The sequence below is a fragment of the Callithrix jacchus genome, chromosome 14, assembly GCF_049354715.1.
Source record: "Callithrix jacchus isolate 240 chromosome 14, calJac240_pri, whole genome shotgun sequence".
Lineage (NCBI taxonomy): Eukaryota > Metazoa > Chordata > Mammalia > Primates > Cebidae > Callithrix > Callithrix jacchus.
Window position 1 is genome coordinate 90200853 of NC_133515.1, and position 18312 is coordinate 90219164.

General features: G+C 44.1%; 1 long non-coding RNA gene and 1 pseudogene across 4 annotated transcripts in view; one reads left to right on the forward strand and one right to left on the reverse strand.

Moving 5' to 3' along the window:
• LOC118147379 (uncharacterized) overlaps window positions 1–18312 on the reverse strand; it is a 74561-nt gene that overhangs the window by 24372 nt on the left and 31877 nt on the right. The window contains exons 6-7 of one of the 4 annotated variants that reach the window (XR_013526750.1): window positions 8579–8789; window positions 5614–5676 (exon numbers count right to left, since the gene is read on the reverse strand). The exons of 1 other annotated variant lie outside the window; for it this stretch is intronic. This is a non-coding gene — a long non-coding RNA (uncharacterized LOC118147379). Of the gene's footprint in view, window positions 1–5613; window positions 5677–6190; window positions 8790–18312 lie in introns of those variants that run through there. 2 more of the 4 variants (XR_013526752.1, XR_013526751.1) reach the window with 2 other exon arrangements.
• LOC100414455 (eukaryotic translation initiation factor 3 subunit L pseudogene) lies at window positions 1477–3341 on the forward strand (annotated as a pseudogene).

Consider the following 18312-nt stretch of genomic DNA (forward strand, 5'->3'; position numbering starts at 1 on the left):
AGAAAGTCAGATGCATTGTTAATAGAAAGCAGCATCCAAGAGTCCAGGAAGAAACCCTGTTACTAAATCTAGGGCAGACATCATGAGGACCTGGCAATGATTACAGCTCCCCCATAAAGCACAGCGTTCAATGAGGAATTCATCTAGTCAAGGACAGGCTCTCATGAGAGGGAGGCCAACAGGGTTGGAGGAATAAATCAAATGGCAAGAATGAAATGGCAGATGCCCCAATATCTCACTAACACTTAGCTCAGATGACTCAGTGACATCAGGAAGGAAGGGTGACTACAGCTGTGTACTTGAGCAAGGCCTCAGGGAAGGTCTGCTCCAATCTTCTCCTTTTTCAGAGGAAGAGCAAAGAAGAGCTCACCTCACTCACAGCTGCTCAGTGGCAGAGCCAGGATTAGAACCCCAGCGTCCTGATTCCTGACTCAGCACTGTTTACAACTCTCTACTTGGTGTGGTAAGGTAAGCATTGCTGATTTATGGTGATTTTTGGCACTGTTCGCATTAAAAAAGTGGCCAGGCACAGTGGCTCACGCATGTAATCTCAGCACTTTGGGAGGTTGAGGTGGGCGGATCACGAGGTCAAGAAATTGAGACCAGCCTGGCCAACATGGTGAAATACCGTCTCTACTAAAAATACAAAAATTAGCTGGGTGTAGTGATGGGTGCCTGTAGTCCCAAGCTACTTGGGAGGCTGAGGCAGGAGAATCGCTTGAGCCCAGGAAGCAGAGTTTGTAGTGAGCTGAGATCATGCCACTGCACTTCAGCCTGGCAACAGAGGGAGACTCCATCTCAAAAAACGATGTCATCTAATCTATGTCCAGTACTGGAACCCCTGACTGGGCTGGTTTTCCTAACTTCACTGTAGCTGAATCCCCAGACATCATTCCACATGGGGACAGATTCCCCATACTCCTGTGTTTCTCTTAATTCCCTACAGTGAACTGAACCAAATGTTCGTGTCCCCCTAAAATTCATGCATAAAATTCTTTTTCTTTTTTTAAATTTGAGACAGAGTATCTCTCTCTTCCCCATGATGAAGTGAAATGGTGTGATCTCGGCTCATGGCCAACCTTGTCTCCCAGGATCAAGCGATCCTCATGCCTCAGCCTCTGAGTAGCTGGGATTACAGCCCCGCACTAACACACCTGGCTAATTTTTGTATTTTTAATAGAGACAGGGTTTCACCATGTTGGCCAGGTTGGTCTTGAACTCCTGATCTCAAGTTATCTGCCTGTTTCAGCCCCCCAAAGTGCTAGGATTACAAGCATGAGCCACCCTGCCCGGCATTTTTTTTTTTTTTTTTTATGGAGTCTCTCTCTGTTGCCCAGGCTGGAGCACAGTGGCATGACCTCAGCTATCATAGTGTTTAAACTACCAAGAAAAAAAAAAAACCTGAAAGAATCAAATAAGACTTCCCATGTATCTCTCATGCGAACAGAAATGTTGTTAAAATTTTGCCACATTTGCTTTCCCACCATGCTCGTGAGCCCAGCAGCCATGTCTTATGCCGCTGATGATTACGAATCTGAGGTGGCTTATGACCCCTATGCTTATCCAGGTGACTATGATATGCACACAGGAGATCCAAAGCAGGACCTTGCTTATGAACGTCAGTATGAACAGCAAACCTATCAGGTGATCCCTGAGGTGATCAAGAACTTCATCCAATATTTCCACAAAACTGTCTCAGATTTGATTGACCAGAAAGTGTATGAGCTACAGGCCAGTCGAGTCTCCAGCAATGTCATTGACCAGAAGGTATATGAGATCCAGAACATCTATGAGAACAAGCTGACTGAAAGATTCTTCAAGAATACACCTTGGCCGGAGGCTGAAGCCATTGCTCCACAGGTTGGCAACGATGCTGTCTTCCTGATTTTATACAAAGAATTATACTACAGGCACATATATGCCAAAGTCAGTGGGGGACGTTCCTTGGAGCAGAGGTTTGAATCCTATTACAACTATTGCAATCTCTTCAACTACATTCTTAATGCTGATGGTCCTGCTCCCCTTGAACTACCCAACCAGTGGCTCTGGGATATCATCGATGAGTTCATCTACTGGTTTCAGTCATTCAGTCAGTTACCGGTGCAAGACTGCCAAGAAGTCAGAGGAGGAGATTGACTTCCTTCGTTCCAATCCCAAAATCTGGAATGTTCACAATGTCCTCAATGTCCTTCATTGCCTAGTAGACAAATCCAACATCAACCGACAGTTGGAGGTATACACAAGCGGAGGTGACCCTGAGAGTGTGGCTGGGTAGTATGGGCGGCACTCCCTCTACAAGATGCTTGGTCACTTCAGCCTGGTGGGGCTTCTCTGCCTGCACTCCCTGTTAGGAGATTACTACCAGGCCATCAAGGTGCTGGAGAACATCAAACTGAACAAAAAGAGTATGTATTCCCGTGTTCCAGAGTGCCAGGTCACCACGTACTATTATGTTGGATTTGCATATTTGATGATGCGTCGCTACCAGGATGCCATCTGGGTCTTTGCCAACGTCCTCCTCTACATCCGGAGGACCAAAGGCATGTTCCAGAGGACCACATATAAGTATGAGATGATTATCAAACAGAATGAGCAGATGCATGCGCTGCTGGCTATTGCCCTCACCATGTACCCCATGCATATCGATGAGAGCATTCACCTCCAACTGCGGGAGAAATATGGGGACAGCATGCTGCTCATGCAGAAAGGTGACCCACAAGTCTATGAAGAACCTTTCAGTTACTCCTGCCCCAAGTTTCTATCACCAGTAGTGCCCAACTATGATAATGTGCACCCCAACTACCACAAAGAGCCCTTCCTGCAGCAGCTGAATGTGTTTGCTGATAAAGTACAGCAGCAGGCCCAGCTTTCAACCATCCGCAGCTTCCTCAAGCTCTATACCACCATGCCTGTAGCCAAGCTGGCTGGCTTCCTGGATCTCACAGCTTCTTGTATTCAAACACAAGATGAAGAACCTGGTATGGACCAGCGGTATCTCAGCCCTGAATGGTGAATTTCAGTCAGCCTCAGAGGTTGACTTCTGCACTGATAAGGATATGATCCACATCGTGGCCGCCAAGGTCGCCAGGCGCTATGGGGATTTCTTCATCCATCAGTTCCACAAATTCAAGGAGCTTAATCGAACCCTGAAGAAGATGGGACAGAGACCCTGACGACATTTACACACGTCATTCAGGAGGCTGTTTTGATATACTTTGGGCAGGAAGTGTTTTTGCTACTGTAAAACCTTCACTTAGATCAGCCATCAGCCTGTCAACTCAGTTAACAAATTTAGGACCAAAGTGTTTCAGGTGGATCTCAGTAAAGGATCTTTGGAGCCAGATTTGTCATCTCATGATTGTAGGGAAGACTCTATGGGTTGTGGCAGTAATACATCGTTTTCCATGTGTCCTGATGCTTTCAGGATGCCTCGGTTACTAGTGTTTAAATTGAATTCTTTTTTTTCTTTTCTTTTTTATTTTTATTTTTTTGAGATGGAGTCTCACTCTGTCTCCCAGGCTGCAGTACAGTGGCGTGATCTCAGCTTGCTGCAACCTCCACCTCCCATGTTCAAGCAATTCTCCTGCCTCAGCCTTCTAAATAGCTGGGATTACAGGTGTGCGCCACCACACTAAGCTAATTTTTTTATTTTCAGTAGAGACAGGTTTTAACATGTTGGCCAGGCTGGTCTCAAACTCCTGACCTCAAGTGATTCGCCCACCTTCGCCTCCTGAAGTGCTGGGATTACAGGTGGGATTATAGGCATAAGTCACTGTGCCCGGCCCCAAAGGAATTTTTAAAAAGCAGCCTCTAGTTATAAGTCCAGACATTCGTAAAGCTCTTGGTATCTTTCCAAGCTGTTCTTCATCTCTTGCCTTGTTGGAGCCTATTGAGTGGCCCAGTGCCAACCGGGGCTCCTTAACCACCACTGCCTGACTACCACATGGTTCCCTGGTGCAGGAAGGGTGCTGTGCACTGATTCTTCCTAAAGAATGTCTCATGCTTTATCCCCTATACCCTGATGTTTGACGATGGTGGCTTAGAGGAACTCAGACTCAACTGGGCAGCCCCCTGGGTTAACATGTTTGAAATTCAATGCCAGAGCTTCGTAGTTCGTATGATAGTTCTCTGTCATTAAAGTTATGCCAGGTCAAAAAAAAATTTTGCCACATTTGTAAGAACACCTGTAACTGTCATATATATGATATTTTCCATATATCATACACATGTAAAAGCATCCATATGTCATGTAAGTACATAATAACATGCATGCTTTCCCGAGTCATTGGGACATAGGTTGGCAACATCATTACACCTCCCACCGCAATTCTGCAATGTCACCTAAGCATAAAGTCATTCTCCTGCATAACTACATAACATCACACCTAAGAAAACCAGTACCTCACATTTAGTTCCAACTCAACTGTCCCCATTGTCCCCGAGTGTCTTTCATGCTGGTTTTTTTTTGTTTTGTTTTGAGACAGTGTTCGGATTACAGACATGAGCCACCGTGCCCAGACACCTTCAGGCTGCTTTAAGTGTCTGACCAAAGATCTCATCAGGGTTACTTATTTCATGTGGTTTTTGGGTCTCCTTCGTTTGATTGAGAACATTCTCCTCTCATTTTGTTTATATTTTTGTTTTTTATGACACTGAGTTTTTGAACAGTTCTAGCCTGTTTTCCTATATAACCTCCCACATTCTGGATTTGTCTAGTTGTTTCCTCATTACTAGATTCAGGCTGAACCTCTTTGGAAAGAACACTGTATAGGAGATGTTACCCATCTCTTATCACATCCCACGGAAGTTCCATAATGACAGCTTGTCCCACTACCTCTTGCTTAAGATGATGGCCACCAGATCTTGCCACTGCAAAAGTACAGTAGTACAGTTTCCACTGTGTAGTTAATAATCTGTGGAATGGCCGGACACGGTGGCTCTAGCCTGTAATCTCAGCACTTTGGGAGGCTGAGGCAGGTAGATGACCTAAGGTCAGGAGTTCGAGACCAGCCTGACCAACATAGTGAAACTCCATCTCCACTAACAATACAAAATTAGCTGGGCATGGTGGCACATGCCTGTACTCCCAGCTACTTGGGAAGCTAAGATAGGAGAATCCCTTGAACCAGGGAGGCGGAGGTTGCAGTGAGCCGAGACTGCACCATTGCACTCCAGCCTGGGCAACAAGAGCAAGACTCCATCTAACAATAATAGTAATAATAACAATAATAATAATAATCCATGGAATAAAAACATAAATGCTTGAGGGGATAGATACCCATTTTCCATGATATAATTATTATGCATTGCATGCTCGTATCAAAACATCTCCCATACCCCATAAATATATACACCTACTATGTACCCACCACAATTAAAAATAATTTCTTTTTTTTTGAGATGGAGTCTCACTCTGTTTCCCACGCTGGAGTGAAATGGCAAAATCTTGGTTCACTGCAACCTCCACCTTCCAGGTTCAAGTGATTCTCCTGCCTCAGTCTCCAGAGTAGCTGAGATTATAGGCTCCCACCACCATGCCTGGCCAATTTTTTTTGTATTTTTAGTAGGGACTCGGTTTCACTGTATTGGTCAGGCTGGTCGTGAACTCCTTACCTCAAATGATCCGTCCACTTCAGCCTCCCAAAATGCTAGGATTACAGGTGTAAGCCACTGTACCTGGTCAAAAAAATTAAAAATTATTTTAAATAATCCGTGGAGTGATTCTTTAAGACCATGTGAATATCTTAGCATCTGCTGATAATCTGAATCCTTGCCTGAACTGGGGTTGCAGAACAGTGATTTTTCTAATTATCTATTTTATCAGCTGACATTGCCCGCACAGAAGGAGTCCCCTGCACATCTCAAATGCCCTCCCACAGCAGTCTCCCGACTCTCCTTCCTGCCTCTGGCCTGGCTCATTTCTCTCACCTGCTGCCAGAATGAGCATGCTCTATTGCAAATCTGGACACGTCCATGTCCTGTTCGAAATCAGGGGCAAGCTTACATCTGTAAGCCTGACACAGGACCCTTTGTGATCTGGCTCCTGCCTACTGCTTAGGATTCATCTCTCCCTGTACCCGCTCATGTACTCCATTCAAACTACAGCCATGTGCTGCCTACTGATGTTTTGGTAAACAGGCCTCATATACAACAGTGGTCTCATAAGATTAAAATACTGGTCTTTTCTTTCTTTCTTTTTTTTTTTTTTTTTTTTGTTTTTGAGATGGAGTCTTGCTCTATTGCCAGGCTGGAGCACAGTGGCACAATCTCGGCTCACTGCAACCTCCACCTCCTGGGTTTAAGCGATTCTTCCACCTCAGCCTCCCAAGTAGCTGGGACTACAGGCACATGCCAAACGCCTGGCTAATTTTTGTATTTTCAGTAGAGACAGGGTTTCACCATGCTGGTCAGGCTGGTCTTGAACTGTTGACTTCAGGTGATCCACCTGCTTCGGCCTCCCAAAGTGCTGGGGTTATAGGCGTGAGCCACTGTACCCGGCCTTAATGACATTATTGAAATCCCAAAACCCAGTCACATCTGAAGAGTCATGTTTTAAACTTCCTGGTGTTGGAGTCAACAAATCCTTTTCTTCTTGCTTTGGAAGCTGACAAAATCCTGACTAATATACAAGAGATGCATTCTAAAACATTCCACATTTGACTAAACAGGCAAATTGAGATGGGGAAGAATTTCACTCCATGTAGTCCTTTGCTACTTTTTGAGAAATGATGTAGAGACATCTCTGCTGCCCTTATCAGCCAGGAAGAGGGCTTTCATCTGTGCTGCCTCTCACCTGCCTCAGAAGGGACAGGTATAGTTGGGGGCCCCGTTCTCATGCTCCTGTCCCCTATGTCTCTTCCAAAGGAGCAAAGCACACCTAGAAAACATGCTGTACTTGAAAGACTGGCCTCATCTTCATTATTTCTGTTCCAGGAGGTTACTGAACCCTCCTCCTCACAAATGGCGACTACATCTGTGTTCTTCTGAGGTCAGCAATAATCTGCTTTACTCCGGGCAGCTCTCAGTTTCCAGGGACACAAGGGGGCTGGGGTGGAGAGCTAAGGACCAGTACTGCCTCCCGAGACAGAAATGTGGATATCTGCCCAAGGACCCTTGGAGTCAGAAATGTAAGTACAGGGCAGGCACAGTGGCTCACACCTGTAATCCTAGTACTTAGGGAGGCCGAAGCTGGTGGATCACCTGAAGTCAACAGTTCGAGACCAGCCTGGCCAACATGGTGAAACCCTGTCTGTATTAAAAATACAAAAAAATTAGCCGGGCACGGTGGCATGCCCCTGTAATCCCAGCTACTCGGGAGGCTGATGCAGGATAATCGCTTGAACCTGGGAGGCAGAGGTTGAAGTGAGTTTAAGATCATACCACTGCACTCCAGCAAGGGCAACAGAGAGAGACTGTCTCAAAAAAAAAAAAAAGTCAAGTGCATTTTAAAGAACAATTATGGAGGATATTTTCCAGCTTTCACCTTAAATTTCTGGGAAATTTCTCAGAGGCATGAAAGGAAGTAAGAAAGCCCTGCCTTCTTTAAAGGAGCCTACAGAGTTCATATACTACAGGCAAGGGAGAGAGGAGCGTGTTGGTTTAAAGATGATTCCCTCATGTCAGCCCACTTGGGTATCCTGTGTGGCTGTTTTCAGGAGTAAGGGGAAATAGCCAAGCTCTTTAAAAAGAGTATTTTCCTTGCTTTAATTTGAATTCGCTTAATTAGATGCTTTTCTCCTAACTACTAGCCAAGATAAACTACACCCTCCAAGGAACCAGAGTTGTGATGAAGAGCAGAAGAAGGAGAAAGAGAAGTAGACTTACAGCATGAGCTCCTGCCCAGAGGCCTGGGTGGGGCGTTCTGGATAGAGAACATAATCCCCTGGACAGAAATAAATTGGAAGAAGAGAAGAACAACAGGAAGGGATGAAAGAGAGGCACAGACAAAAAAAAAGAATGACACTCAAGACCAATTATAATATAATTACTTGGCCACTTCACTCAAGAGTAGAGCTGTGGGTCTTCCCCAAGTTTTCGCTCTCTAGAGATGCCAAGGTGAAAACTAAGGGTCCATCTTGGCCAGGCGTGGTGACTCAGGCCTGTAATCCCAGCACTTTGGAAGGCTGTGGTGGGCAGATCACTTGAGGTCTGGAGTTTGAGATCAGCCTGGCCAACATGATGAAATGCCGTCTCTACTAAAAATACAAAAATTAGCCAGGCATGGTGGTGGGCACCTGTAGTTCCAGCTACACAGAAGGCTGAGGTCGGAGGATGGTTTGAGCCTGGGAGGCCAAGGCTATAGTGAGCTGAGATGGTGCCACTGCACTCCAGCCTGAGTGATGACAGAGCGAGACTACATCTCACGAAAAATAATGATAATAATGATTCATTATTTCACCTTTTGAAATTTGGAGAAGGGTAGTAGCCATTTCCACCTTCATTCCCTAGGAAACTGTGCCAGCCTTGAACTTTAATTTTTCTGGCCCTTGCTACCAAACTTCATTCCTAGGGAGGAGGCAGAAACCTGGCTTAGAACAATGATGGGAAATGGAGAAGAACAGAGCTTCTCTCTTCAAACCTGTTTCCATGGTCCACCCCACAGCCACAGCTACAAGTCTTGCAGTTCCAGGAATCCATTGCCTTCTGGGTATTTTCAGCTTTTGTGTCCCCTCTTTTTAACAAAGCAGCTACTTGAGAGACAGAGGTGTGAGGATGGCTTGAGTGTGGGAGGTCCAGGCTGCAGTGAGCTGTGATTGAACTCCAGCCTGGGCAACAGAGTGAGACCCTGTCTAAAAAAAAAAAAAAAGAAAAAGAAAAAGACAATATGTAGATGAATTTGTGTAGCTATGTTTCAGTAAAAGAGTCTGGTTCTCACATGGACTCTAAGTTGAAAATATATGAAAGGGGAACGACCATAAGCTTCAAAAACCCAGCGCCTTGGTTTGAAACAGCCTGGTGAAATGAAAGAGGGAAGCCTTCCTGCTTGGCTGCAGCACTGGATTTCGACAGCACCGTTTCTTCCTCTAAGTCCCCTGGTTTATATCATTAGATTACCTGGGAATTCCAGAGCATTACCTCATAGCAAATGCTAGAAATGCCAGAATGCTGTTTCCCTAGAGGGAGCGAGAGGAGGGATGAGAACAGAGGCAGAGGAGAGAGAAGGGAGGTTAAAGGCTGGTCCCAGGTGCAGCTGCAGGTGGGGGAACTCTCACTGTGTCATGCCTATACCTAGTGACACCCCAGGGAGATGACCAGCTTACTACCGGCACTCTGGGTCCCATTCAGTCAGAGGTTTCTCCTCAGAGACCAGGCAGACAGGTTGACCCCTATCTGCCACGCCATCTGTGACTCCCTCTCTACCTCCCCTGCACAGCCTCCATCAGTGTCCAGCACTGACTCTCCTGTATCCCTTCTATCTCTGGTGCTGTCACTGTCCTTGGTCTCAGCAAAAACTCCCGAGGTGCATGGGCTGTGCCAGCAGCCCTGGTCTCCCTGAAGCCTCCCAGATTCCCAGATGTCCGCAGAAAGCCTGGGGAAGGCTGATCCTGCATCCCTGACTAATGATCATGCCTTCAAGACAGGATGCAGCCTGTGACTCAAACTGTGGAGGCTCAGCAAATGCAAGAGAGTGGGAGGGAGAAGAGAGGAACACGGAGGAAAACAAAGATGAAGAGGGGAAGAAGGCAGAGAAAAAGCAAAGGAAAGAAGGGTTTGGATTCTTGCAATCTGTAAAGCTGCCCTGCCCCTTGTGGCCTCCAGGTGATTAAAGTATAAAATGATGAGATACACATCTTCATACAACAGTCCTGCATCTTGTTGGATATTACTCCAAGGAAAGAGAGGGTTGAACCCGTTATATGAGGATGTTAGTGTAATTGCAGCTACTGTAACTTGCACTACAATATCATGTATATTGAATATCCAAATTCAGATGTATATAGACAGTGAAATCTTAAGGACAAGAATCATGGCTCTTTTCAAGCTACAGAAGCAATAATGTATGCCAAAACTGTTTTAGTTTGGTCCTGTTCCAAGAATATGAGTCTGACCAGGAAGGATATTTAAAGACAAGTTAGGTTCAGTCTTTCCATAGGAAGTTATGTCCATGGGAGGTGGTTATGACATATGATATATGTGACGGTTTATAATAACAAATTATATTATAAAAAGAGATTTGCTTTGTATGTGCAGTATATATGGACACATAGGGGTTTGTATGTGTAGACTACAGGTCTGCAGCTATATTTAAAAGTTCTTTTGGCTGTGCACAGTGGCTAACCCCTAATAAGCCCAGCACTTCGGGAGGCTGATCACCTGAGGTCAAGTGTTCAAGATCAGCCTGGCCAACATGGTGAAACCCCATCTCTACTAAAAATACAAAAATTAGCCAGATATGGTGGTGCATGCCTGTAATCCCAGCTACTCAGGAGGCTGAGGCAGGAATATTGCTTGAACCCAGGAGGTAGAGGTTGTGGTGAGCCGAGATCACATCACTGCACTCCAGCCTGGGTAACAAAGTCAGACTCCATCTCAAAAACAAATTTTAAAAAAAGTTCACTTAATGTTCCAGGACAGGGGTTCTAATCTTATAAAACCCACCATTAGCCCTTTTAAAAAGTATTTCTAACTTGCCAAAATGAAATTTACAAGTAATATAGCCTATATAAGGACACAATTTCTTAAAATTCATATTTACCTACGATATAAAAGAGAAAGAAAAATGATTTATAATGAAATAAATTGTATTTTAATACATAATGCTAAGGTACAGCTAAACTTGAAGACATAAAAAGCAGGCAGATGCTTGTGCCTACTTACAATGAACAAGTTTGGATTTAAGAAAAGTAAGATGATAGTCATCATTTATCTTTTTTTTTTTTTTTTTTTGAGACAAGGTCTCACTCTGTTGCCCAGGCTGGAGTGCAGTGGAACAATATCGGCTCACTGCAACCTCTGCCTTTGGGGTTCAAGTGATTTTTGTGCCTCAGCCTCCCGAGTAGCTGGGATTATAGGTACCTGCCACCACACCCGGCTAATTTTTGTATTTTTAATAGACATGGGGTTTTACCATGTTGGCCAAGCTAGCCTTGAACTCCTGGCCTCAAGTGCTCTACCTGCCTCGGCCTCCCATAGCACTGGGATTACAGGTGTGAGCCACCATGCCTGGCCTCATTATTTATCTTTGATAATAAGGTTAAGGTGGGGTACAGTGACTCACACCTGTAATCCCAGCATTTGGGAGGCTGAGGCAGGAGGATCAGTTGAAGATAGGAGTTTGAGACAATCTGGGCAACATAACAAGACCCTATCTCTATAAAAAATAACAAATTAGCAGGATGTGGTGGCATGCACCTATATAGTTCAGCTATTTGGGAGGCAGAGGTGGAAGGATGGCTTGAGTGTGGGAAGGAAAGGGAAGGAAGGGAGGGAGGGAAGGAGGGAGGGAGGGAGGGAGGGAGGAAGGAAGGAAGAAAGGAAGGAAGAAAGGAAGGAAGGAAGGAAGGAAGGAAAAAGACAATATGTAGATGAATGTGTGTGGCTATGTTTCAATGAAACTACTTACAAACACAGGCTAGATTTGGCCCCTGAGCCATAGTTGCTGTGCTCAGTCTTAAAGATTCACACACTAAGGGTGTGTGCCTTGTTTATAATTAATCTTCAGCGCCTAATACAATACCTATTAAATAAGTAGGCATTTGATAAATGTTTACTGAATAAATGAATAAATGAGTGGATGAATCAAATGCTTTGTTATCCAACACGGAGCTATGCCTTTAGAGAGTACCTTGGTGACATTCTCTCTGGCCTGTGCATAAAGCCATGTCTAGTTCCATGCTCTTGGGCTTTGCTTTTTCAACCACACAACCACTTGTTTTTTTTTTTCTGAGATGGAATCTTTCTCTGTCACCTAGGCTGGAGTATAGTGGCTGGATCTTGGCTCACTACAACCTCCATCTCCTGGGTTCAAGTGATTCTCCTGCTTCAGCCTCCCAAGTAGCTGGGACTACAGGCACACACCACCATGTCCAGCTAATTTTTGTATTTTTAGTAGATATGGAGTTTCAGCATGTTGGCCAGGCTGGTCTTGAACTCCTCCTACTTTGGCCTCCCAAAGTGCTGGGATTACAGGCATGAGCCACCATACCCAGCCTACTCCTATTCTTTATTTCAATCCAGTCTCTCATTCTCCAAGAATAATGAACCCACTTGCCTATTTACTATACTACAGTCACCTTTCAGGAGCCTGGTGTGACCCAAAGAGAGACCTGAGCTCCATGGTCCTATGTCTCTGCATGAAATCACAGTCAAATAAACGGTGGCCAGCAACAAAAAGTAATTAAAAAGATTTCCAGGCCAGGTGCAGTGGCTCACACCTATAATCCCAGCACTTTGGGAAGCTGAGGCAGGCAGACCACCTGAGGTCAAGAGTTCAAGACCAGCCTGGCCAGCATGGTGAAACACCATCACTACTAAAAATACAAAAATTACCCAGGCATGGTGGCCCATGCCTGCAATCCTGTGGCAGGAGAATCACTTGAACCTGGGAGCTGGAGAGTGCAGTGAGCCAAGATTGTGCCATTGCGCTGCAGCCTGGGCAGCAGAGTGAGATTCCATCTCAAAAAAATTAAAATTAAACATAAAATAAATAAAGAAATTCCAATTCTATTTACATCCTTCAAAGTCTGTTAATAAAGACCTATCCATGACTCACAGTTATACTTCATAGAAATCTTCTTCTCCCCCATTCCTCCTGATCTTGGTGTCTCTTTCTCATTACTCTCGCCTCTTTTCCTTTTTCTCTAGTCAAACACTTGTGGCTCTTTACAAAGAGGGACACGTATTGATTTAGGCCATCCACTGTTCTTTTATATTTACACTCCACTCCCTGCCCCCGTTGCTGAAGTGCAATTCTCTTTGGAGGCTTCTAGAGCTGCTGTCAGATTCTTCGTGATTCATAGTTTGTGCCTGAAATCCTTAAGGTTGAGGAATGGGGAAATTCTCTAGAAGTGGCATTGTCACAGGTAAGAAGGGCAAGAATCCTCAAGCCTCTAGGTTCCCACTAGATGGTCTTCTTTGCCACAGCAAAAGAAAATACGGGGTCATCTCTCATCTCCCCAGGCTTCAAACGTGGTCAATAAATTCTGGTGTCAAAAATGCCAAAAAATAAGTGGCCAAATATTCACAGTGATAATTTGCGACATACTCTCTCACACTGAAAGCAAATCAGGCTGTGAAGTCACTCTTCTGAGCCCAGCTGGCTCGCCAGAGCCCCTTGATTGGGGTTGGAGATCAGCTGGGCCCCATGCACTGAACTCACTGGCCAGAGATCTGGATAAGCAGCAGATGCCTGTCTGTACCATTTATGTATTGCTACTCCAGACCTTAATTCTGCCACGTGTTCGCTTTTTCTAGGGGATATTTTTCTGGTTTCTTTTTCTCTTCTTTAGCCATCAATAATTCACCAAGTCTGCGAATTCACTGGGATTGTGGAGTTGTTATAATGTCTTCATTAATATTTTTAGTATAAAGAATCCTTACCTTATCCCGATTTAAGTGTTGAGGTCCTCCAGACCCCTGTCATGGACCCCTGTTAATAGCCTACTCTTGATGAACACATCGGTAAACCTGCTTTCCTATCCTTGCTGAAGAATATGGTTATGAATTTGACATTTGAATCCCAAAATTATCCATCCATCCTGCCGTATTTTCTTTAGAGAGTAAGGAAGCTACAGCCAGGTGCTGTGGCTCATGCTAGTTAACCCAGCACTTTGGGAGCCTGAGCCTGGCAGATCAGGAAGCTGGAGCCTTGAGGTCAGGAATTTGAGACCACTCTGGCCAACACAGTGAAATCCCCTCTCTACTAAAAAATACAAAAATTAGCTGGGTGTGGTGGCACACACCTGTAATCCCAGCTATTCGGGAGGCTGAGGCAGGAGAATCACTTGAACCCAGGAGGCAGAGGTTACAATGAGCTGAGATTGTGTCACTGCACTCCAGCCTAGGCGACACAGCAAGACTCTGTCTCAAAAACAAATAAATAAATATATAAATGAACAAAGAAAATAAAAAATAAAACAGAAGCCTCACAGCAAACTAAGTTTTTCTGTTTTGAAGCCCATTAATACCTTTTTTTTTTTTGTTTTATTTTGTTTTTTCATTAATACCTTTTCAAGGGAAACCCTGGGAATTGTCACTTGGTTTAGTGGCATTTCTCAGCCTTCAAGCCTTTTCATGCCTATACCATTGCATTGGCAGGTGTTGACCATGACTTAAGTCTTTTTCTCAGATCTTTGACCTTGCCCTCTCTATAAATTCCCTGGGTTTCTGGTTACCATTCACCTGAAGCAGCAGTTCCAAAGCCTACTTGATTTGGTCTCCATGGTGGAGCTGAGCAGAAGTCACAGACCTCTTGTCTCCTTCCAGCAGGAAATGGGTTAAAAACTAGCATGTGGGCTGGACGAGGTGGCTCACCCCTGTAATCGCAGCATTTTGGGAGGCTGAGGTGGGCAGGTCACTTGAGGTCAGGAGTCAAGACCAGCCTGGCCAACATGGTGAAACCCCGTCTCTACCAAAAATATAAAAAGATTAGCTGGGTGTAGTGGTGCACATCTGTAATCCCAGCTACTTGGGAGGCTGAGCCAGGAGAATTGCTTGAACTCAGGTGGCAGAGGTTGCAGTGAGATTCTGCCACTGTACTCCAGCCTGGGTGACAGAGCGAGACTCCATAAAACAAACAAACAAAACTAGCATGTGGTTTGCAACTACAAGGGCTATTTTTTGGCTTTTTCAATTTAGTGTATTTATTAATTTGGTTCTCTTTCTGGAATAACCAGTGCTAAGAAACCCCTTCTCTCTCAAATGTAATTCTGACGCAAGTATCTTTTCAGAGGTCCTGAATTTTGCAGCTATAGCTTGGCTTTGTCCTTCTTCCATGTCACACTTTAGCTGAAAGTCTTCTTGGTCAGGATAGAAGGTCGTCTTAATTTTTTTTTTTTTGGAGGAAGGGAGGAAGGCAGGAAGGGAGGAAAAGAGGAAGGGAGGGAGGGAGGGAGGAAGGGAGAGAAGGGAAGGAAGGAAATAGAGTAATGAGAGAGACATTGCCGACCTGGATCTAGAGGTCTACAAGTGGATTTCTTTTTTTTCTTTTTTTGAGAGAAGGAAAGAAAAAAAAGGAGTGAAGGAGAGGAAGAAAGAGGAAGAAAAAGAGGGAGAGAGAAGGGAAATATTGCTTTATTCTAAAAAAAAAATGGGTATTAATAATGGCCAATCAATGTTTCATTTAAACCTATGAGTAGGAGTGATGTGGTATTGACAAGAATGTATATTTTGTGTATTTAAAGTGGAGAGCTCTATAAATACTTATTAAGTTTACTTGTTCTGGATCTGAGTTCGAGTCCTTGATATCCTTATTAATTTTCTGTCTCGTCGAGTCTAAGTCTCTTTATAGGTCTTGTGTATCTGAGTGTTAGGATCATTAGCTCTTCTTGTTGCATTGATCCTTTTACCACTATATCTTTGTTGCTTTAAGATCTATTTTATCAGATACGAGAATTGCAACTCCTGCTTTTTATTTATTCATTTATTTTTTGCTCTCCATTTGGTTGGTAAATCTTTCTCCATCCCTTTGAGTCTTTATGTATCCTTGCAAGTGAAATGGGTCTGGATGTAACATGCCATTGGGTTTTGGCTGTATCTTTTGATTGGGGGATTTAGTCTATTTAAATTTAGGGTTACTGCCATTTGATGTTAACTGGCTGTTTTATCCATTCGTTGATGTAAATTCTTCTTTATGCTGATGCTCTTTACTTTTTGGTATATTTTTAGAAAGGCTAATACTGGTTGTTTCTTTCTATGTGTAATGCTTCTTTCAGAAGCTCTTGTAAAGCAGGCCTGGTGGTAATAAAATCTCTGAGTACTTGCTTGTTCATAAAAGATTTTATTTTTCCGGCTGGGCGTGGTGGCTCAAGCCTGTAATCCCAGCACTTTGGGAGGCCGAGGCAGGTGGATCACGAGGTCAAGAGATCGAGACCATCCTGGTCAACATGGTGAAACCCCGTCTCTACTAAAAATACAAAAAATCAGCTGGGCATGGTGGCACGTGCCTGTAATTCCCAACTACTCAGGAGGCTGAGGCAGGAGAATTGCCTGAACCCAGGAGGCGGAGGTTGCAGTGAGCCAAGATCACGCCATTGCACTCCAGCCTGGGTAACAAGAGTGAAACTCCACCTCAAAAAAAAAAAGATTTTATTTTTCCTTCAGTTGTGAAGCTTAGTTTGGCTGGATATGAAATTCTGGGCTGAAGGTTCTGTTCTTTGAGGATGTTGAATATTGGCCACCACTCTCTTCTGGCTTGTAGAGTTTCTGCTGAGAGATCTGCTGTAAGTCTGATAGGCTTGCCTTTGTGGGTAACCTAACCTTTCTCTCTGGCTGCCCTTAGTATTTGCTCCTTCATTTCAACCCTGGTGAATCTAACGATTATGTGCCTTGGGGTTGCTCTTCTTGAGGAATATCTTTGTGGTGTTCTCTGTATTACCTGGGGTTGAATATTGTCCTGCTTTGCTAGTTCAGGAAAATTTTCCTGAATAATTTCCTGAAGAATATTTTCCAGCTTGAATTCATTCTCTCCGTTGCATTCAGGTACACCTATCAAACGTAAATTTGGTCTTTTCACATAGTCCCACATTTCTTGGAGACTTTGCTCATTCCTTTTTATCCTTTTTTCTCTAATCTTGTCTTCTTGTTTTATTTCATTATGTTGGACTTTGACCTCTGTTATTCTTTCTTCTACTTGAACAATTCCAGTGTTTAAAACTGTGCATACTTCTCGGAGTTCCTGTATTGTATTCTTCAGTTCCATTAATTCACTTATATTCCTCTCTAAGTTGTCTATTCTCAATAGGATTTCATCAAACCTTTTTTCAAAGTTCCTAGTTTCTTTATGTTGGGCTACAACATGTTCTTTTAACTCACAGAAGTTTCTTATTATCCATCTTTCAAAGCCTGATTCTGTTAATGGGATGTGCTCATGCTCGATCAAGTCTTGTTCCCTTGTTGATGAGGAATTATGATCCTCTTTAGAGGGAGAGGCGTTCTGATTTTGAGTATTCTCAGTCTTTTTACGCTGGTTTCTTCCCATCATTGTAAATTTATCCTCCTGTTGTCTTTGAAATTACCAACTTTCAGATTTGGTCTCTTGATTGGACGTCCAAGTTGTTATTTCCCAGGGCCAGAACTGCGGCATTAAGACTGATAGTGCTTTTCTGCCCAGGATTCTCCTGTCTGGCTTCCTTCTTGTGTCCGTAATGGGCAACTCTGCCTTCCCCGGGCTCCAAACCTTGGTCAGAAGGGGAACCAGTCTCGTTTACTCTGCGCCGAGAGCTGCCATACTGAGGTGCCGTCACAGCCACTGCGCCAATCTCAGGAGTCGTGCTGGGGACCCGTGTGGGTCCTCCAAACCTCGGTCAGAAGGGGAGCCGGCCCTGTTTACTCTGCTCCGAGAGCTGCCGCGCCAAGGTGCCGGCGAAACCGCTGCGCCGGCCACAAGAGTTGCGCCGGCGACCCGTGTGGTTTCTCCACTGGGGATCTTCTGCTCCATGAGCAACCAGAATTTGTCTGAAAGTGTGGCGTCCTCTAGTTCTCTGCGCTTTGACTGAGAGCTGCAATCCTGAGCTGTTATCAATCGGCCATCTTGGATCGTTCCCCCCATTTTTTCTTTTTCTTTTCCACAGTTTCCTGAACTGGCTAGTTTCTTCAAGACAATGTTAAACAGAAGTGGCAATATTGAGCACCATTGTCTTTTTTAAAGGGAATGCTGCTAATGTTTTATCATTAAGAATGGGGCTTGTTACAAGTTTGTAATAGATTGCTGCTTTGGTTACATTTAGTTTTTAATTGTATAAGCTAAAATGTATGCTTGGTTTGGTTACCTCCCTTGGTCATATTTTCCCAAACAAATTATACCAAAAAACATATAATTTTGGTGTATGCAATTAAAATGTATAATGTTGGCACCTGCAATTAAATTATTGCATTAAAACTATAATCATTTTTAAATGGAAGAAATTTATTAAGGGCAGTAGCTCATGGAATCAATGGGTGGGATGAAGAAATAAAGAGCTTTCTGAGGTTTCACGCAAACAACTTTCAGGACGATTCCACTGACATGAGCGGCTACTTCCTCCATGATCACAAAAGTGTGGAAACAGAAAACTGCTGCTACAAATGCTGGCCCCAGAAGACACTGCCACAGAAAATCCCCGTGACAGCACCTAGCTCCAGAACCATGCCAATTCTCTCATAATTTATACCAGG